Genomic DNA, 6,256 nt, shown 5'->3' on the forward strand with positions numbered 1-6,256 from the left:
ATTCATTCTTAACGCCAGTAAAAGCTTACCAAAGGTAAGGTTGCCAATTTGTAAAGGTCGGGATGGGTTGGAGTAGGCCCGGATTTATATGAGCGGGGTTGGTTCGGGCATTTTCTGGAGTCGGCAAGGGTGGGTAATCCTAGCAGAAGGAGCAACATTCAGCACCAGCAATGGGGTTCGGGGTTACCAAAGGTTACTAGTATTGGCATTTTCTAGAGTCGGCCCGGGCGGGGTTGGGGCGACTAATCACAGCAGCAGGAATGCAACATTAATTAGTAAGTTCTTTTTATGGGTTTGGTGCGAATACCTTGACCCCAAAAAGACATTATGGTATTTGCAGCAAAGCAGTAAAGGAGCCCCATAGAAGTGATATTTGCCCCAAACACCAGCCCAAAACAATGAAATTGTAGCCCAGAAACAATAGAACAGTGCACCAAATCTAGAACATTTGTGAAAAAAAAAAGTAAATTCAGTCTAGACTGTTAAGACTTTTGAAGATGGAAGGTCGATGAGTCTTTGGGTGATGAAATGTTAAATTTTGATAATTATGATTTATCAGAATTTGACTTGAGAGAGACGGATGTTTAATCGACGATTGAAGGGGTCAACAAAAGTAAGATTTGATTGGTTTTGATAAGTGATAATTATGAAAGAGAGTGGTGATGGTATGAAGTTGCACGATATAAGAATAAAAAATGAAATATGAATTTAAATATAAAAAATAATATTATTTAAAAATTTATAGGTAGAAAAATATAATTAAACTATTATTATGACTAGAAAAAGTCATTTACTCTTTTAAATTGGGTTGTCTTCGTGTGTGGGCTTAAGACCAAAATTTTGACTATTTCAATTAGTACGATTGTTATGTCTAAAGTGGCAACATTATTTCAACATACGTAATGTTATCATGGGAAGCCACGTTGGCTTGGGTTGGTGTGCATCGCGCGCGCCACAGCCACCAATAGCAAAGACTTTTTGAAGTAGTATTTCCACATTGACGTCATAATTGATATTAAGGAAGGGGATAACATGATATTTTGTTTAATTGATTTTATCAAGATGTTTGTACGGTGGATAAATCTTGTCTTCAATTTAAAAAAGATGAAGACAAGACAACCCACACGTTTTCAATTTATATAAATTGATACTTTTATTATATATAATTTCAAATTTATTAAAACTGTCCCAAACTACCGAACATGCGGTCTGAAGTTGCTATGTGGAAGAAGCCAATTTTTTTACGAAAATATTAAGCGTACAATTTAATTTCATAATATTTTCTTACAATTTTAACATGATTGTCTCATGTTTATTAATGACTTTGGCTAAATATGAACAATCATTTCTTAAAGACAAACGATTGTTTTTTAAGGACGAACGATTGTATATTGATAAAGAATGCTTGTTTTTATACAAAGAACAACCATTTATAAAGAAATAAATGTTCGTCCTTACGAAATAAAAATTGTTAATTCAACTGTTACGTTAAGATTATAAGATTAGATTGTGAACGTAATATTACTCTTTTTTCACATGAAAATTAACGAAAAAAGTGTTGGGTTATCATTTTTATTTCAGGAAGTATAAAACAAAACAACAAGTGAGGTTTTTTTTTTTTTTTTTTTTTTTTTTTTTTTTTTTTTTTTAAGAGTACATAATTGCCTAGGCACGTTTTGATTATTTTTCAAAATAACCTAGTACTCCCTGGTGATTTAGGAATTAAAATTGTATTGCTGCCTGATTGAAACTTGAAAGTGATAAAGCTAACGACTTTTGCGGCTCAAAGTTGGTATTTGTGAAGCTGAAGATTAAAGATTTTTCTCATTCTGATTTTTACTGCTTTTAATTACTGTGTTATTTTAGCTTACGAACTAAAACCTTCTAATAAAATTAAAATTCAATCTAATTGTTGTATTTATAAAGATAAATTTATATAATTAAAATTACCGTTATACAAAAAACAAAGGGCCAACAGTTGACTGCAATATATATAAATCCACAAAAATGCTTTTAGCTTAGAAAAGAAATGATATACATAGAAAAAGTCAGTGGAAGACTTGAACCCACTAGAAAATGGCACCATTGACTCACCAGCACTTTGTATTCTCCACTTCAAAAGACCGACACCTCCTGCATCACCAGCTCGGCCTATGGGGAAAGGCCTATTAGGGCCCTTCAAGCCCAGTATATTTTCATTGGTGGAGTTCTTTGTTCATATTAGGATAGATGTTGAAAAGAATGGCTGGATTCCCTCCAGTCTCAGATCTGAAATAACACAGGATATATTGTAATAAATAACAGGGAAATAACAACAACATGGACCGCAAATCTGAAAATCAATGTCAAGCCTTCAGCAATTGAAGACAGGTCAAGCATCTTTCCTTCAAAGGAGAAAAGATAACAGCAGCAACACAAAATGGCAGCCATCACCTGGAGGAACACAATCATAATAGAGAAAAGTGAAGTGCCTGAACTTGGATTAGACCGTCTTCTTGATTACAATTTGAAGTGACAAAGTTCCTTGGACATCAAAGTTACCCATTCCACCATCTCGTTTCAAAGTCACATTGAATTTCTCCTCGACTGTCAAAAGTGATAGGATCATTTGGTGGAGGAGCAGCTAATCTTGACTGACCTGCTTTTGGCTGCACATCTTCAAGAATCACTTCAACTTCTGCTTTCAGAAATTCCAAGAATTGATTTGTCCTTTGGGATTTACCAAGCTGCATGCCAAGACCCTTAGAAGGAGCTGTGGCGGATGAAGGTGGATGACCTAATGATGAAAGTATATAAGGGATAAGAATGCTCTTCGGTTCATAAACAATCATCAAGAAATCCTGAAATATATCCATTATGCTGATGTCCACAAAAAGGCAACAAACAGATATCTTAAAGACAGAAAAAGGATAACCTATCTGTGTAGGAACTCAAAAGAAAATTCTCAATTATTTAGCTACAATGCATGCTTATATGCTAACTTATAGCATGAATTTCAACAAAATCCACAACCCATCAATAATTAGAAACATACTCATAGAATTCAGTCTAGTTAAAGGACACAGACCTTTAGACTTGCTGGAAAAGGAATAAACATCAGTGCTCTAACCAACTCCAGAGCAACTGAAAAAACCACCTCCACCGCTAGAAATGCTCATATCACTAAAGCTACTTTCTATTCTTCCAGATCCCATTGACTGCAACGACATAAACCCTCCTTTTTCACCTCTATTCTTCTCAATCAGCAGAATATATGACGAGTTTCAAATGGCAATACAACAAAAGAAGTTATGGAAGGCACCAATTAGAAATGGAACCACTGCAGATCTACAAAAAAGAACCTTGTTTTTGTCAACCTCACTAGCTTTGTGCTTCATGACATCCTTGGTTTCATTGATCTTGTTTGCAGTACCAGCTTGTGCAACTTCCCTTCATCACTCTCCATCTCACCACGCTGCTTAACCTGAGTGATGGTCAGGTTTTCCTTGAGCCCAAGAGAGATAGCTTCATCAAAAGTAAGGATCAGCTCAAATTTTGATGCATTAGATTTTCTGGTGTTAGTCCAGACTCCAGAAATGTGGATGACTCAAAATGCAAAATGCACAGTAAAAATTTCTCTAGAGTACCAATGATGACACTGAGATATAGTAAACCTATTGGTTGAAAATGATATTTCAATAAGAGCAAATATAATTAACCAGAAACTTTGTGAAGGTATGATGTTACCACAAGATTGTAACTACAAACAGAGATGCAAACATAATATTATTCATGGAAACAATTACACAAAAACAAATTGCAATGTAAAGCAAATATTTGGTCACTGAATGTACTGGTAGTTGAAAACCACACAGAGCGATAGGGGGATAAAGCTAAAGAATCAGCTGGAGGCACAACAAATTCCATCGATCCACTGGATATTCAGTAGAATACAATATGACTGCGATCGCCAAACCTTGGGTGGGAAATGTCATTACTCTATTGAAATACTTATATATATAAAATTATGAGACACACATTAAGAATACTAGAAAACAAAATATTATTATTTTGGCGTCTATACACACACAAAAAAGATCAAAAACATATCATTTCGATGCATTGATATGCTTAAATTTTATTCTTAATGTTCTTAACGTATACTTTAAAAAACACATATTATATATAAATATAAACTTTTTAAAAAATTATATTTGAACCTTTCTAGAACAATATAGATTCCACTACACTACAACGGGCCAATATTCCTGGTCAAGACAAGTCCAAGAACACGTATGCAATTATTTGAACTAAAACATTGGAGAAGTCCAAAAGTATGCGATTTAAACGTAAATTAAGCGCTGAACCCGCCACCAGAAGAGGTTTACCTACTTAGCCAACAATTTCTTTGCATAAAATGAATTTTGTAAAGTGAAATGATGATCAATGTTATCATCTTTTGTCATTATATCAGTCCACGGTACAACCATCTTGATCAAATCAATTAAAGAAATTATCATTGTTATCATCTTTAGAGTCCCTTGAACTTCTGGAAGAATTTCTAACGCTTCTAGAATTGAAAACTAAAACTTGTAGAATTTTCAAATGTTGCCAGCCGTGCATAACACACTTCTAGAAGTTTCTTTACATCAATTTTATGTGAGAAAATGAAATGGCAGGTCAAACGCAGTAGACTTGAAAGATTAAAGCAAACCAAACAAACATCACAAAAGTGCTTATACAACTTTAGCTTGGTTTATGTTTGTACTTGTGTTTTTGTTAATGACAAAAAACAAGCAGAAGCCAGGAAATTATATTTCAGTGATATCCCCTCTTAAAAACTAGTGTTTTTATTTTGTTTTTTACGTTTTAAACAATTTTAAATTATTAAATTTTATAAAAAAAATTAAACAAAACAATATGTATGAACTAAAGAAATGTATTCTGTATTTCTAAACTTCATCTTGTCCGATTTGTTATATATTCTGTTCTTATATATTCTCTTCAGCAAATGTTACAATAAATATATTTAGTCATTGGGATATGCGGTGCCTCCTTCATCATGTGTTCTTTTGCTCTGCTATCTTACTACAATTTAGGTGAATTTTTTCAACCTCATGAGACCCACATGTCTATAAATAAATTATGGAATCGTACGGGTACAAATAGTGATAAAGTGAGGCATGAAGAAAGCAACTTGTGTAAATCTTCAAAAAGTCTTGTGGTAAATCTTCAAAAAAGATTAAAGCAAACCAACCAAACTCATGAGAAGAGACCCACAGGAATCGTACGGGTACAACATGGTGATAAAGTGGGGCCTTGAAAAGACGTGATTTATGCTTGCGGGCAATCACGTGAGGATAATGCATGAAGGAAAGCAGACTTGCATGCAAACTCAAAGCTACGTGAAATAAATTTAATACGAAGCAGATAATGATAAAGGTAGAAAATAATATGTTACTTTTATATTTTTTATTCATTTCACTTAGAAGTTAGAATTGGTCATCATATGTTTACTTTGTAGTTTTTCCTTCTCCAAAAACAACATACATAAAAAACCCACTCTTATAGAGTATATACCAACCAAGAGTTGAAAGAAACTATAGTAATTACATGTAACAAGAATTTGTATTTTCCTTAAATGATATCATTACCGTACAGTACCACTACCCTAATTGCCTTACATGTAAACCTTCCCAATATTAATTTTGATTCGTCTCCAGAAATCATGATGCGTTAGTATTATCAATAAGATTATCAAACAACAACCAAAAGAAAAAAGAAAACAAACAACTATCAAATTCAAAAAGTCAAATTTCAATCAATTTTAGAGTTCTAGGGTGATTAAGTCTTACAGTAGTTATCACCTTTCATTATCCACCATAATCATTAATATTTGTTTGTAGCAAAAATGCCAGCTCACTAAGTGATGCTCTCTACATGTAACCGTCTGTATTGGGATTTAAGAGTGAGGACAAATTGTAAATTCATAATATTGCAGTTTGTGTATAAATATAGAGAGATCATAGTGAGAAAACTTGCAAGTTAGAAACGATATCTATATCATGAGAGCGGTAAGTATGTCAGATAATCAACAACCCCGTCCCAGCGACAATCGCCTTGGCAACAATAGTGGCAATCAACAATTGGTAGTCAACAACTACTGCCATGGCTGCCTTGATCCGAATGCAACGCAACCTTCAACAAAAACACACACCAAGTGCACACTATCCCAACAATGCGAATAAAGCCATGGGTGGATCTAGGTGGTCGAAAT

The 6,256-nt window shown here is 33.9% G+C and overlaps 1 pseudogene; it reads right to left on the reverse strand.

The window, feature by feature from the left end:
- Positions 1 to 1,955: 1,955 nt before the first annotated feature.
- Positions 1,956 to 3,934, reverse strand: LOC116120059 (annotated as a pseudogene).
- Positions 3,935 to 6,256: the final 2,322 nt, after the last annotated feature.

Source organism: Pistacia vera, unplaced genomic scaffold (assembly GCF_008641045.1).
Source record: "Pistacia vera cultivar Batoury unplaced genomic scaffold, PisVer_v2 Contig92, whole genome shotgun sequence".
Classification (NCBI taxonomy): domain Eukaryota; kingdom Viridiplantae; phylum Streptophyta; class Magnoliopsida; order Sapindales; family Anacardiaceae; genus Pistacia; species Pistacia vera.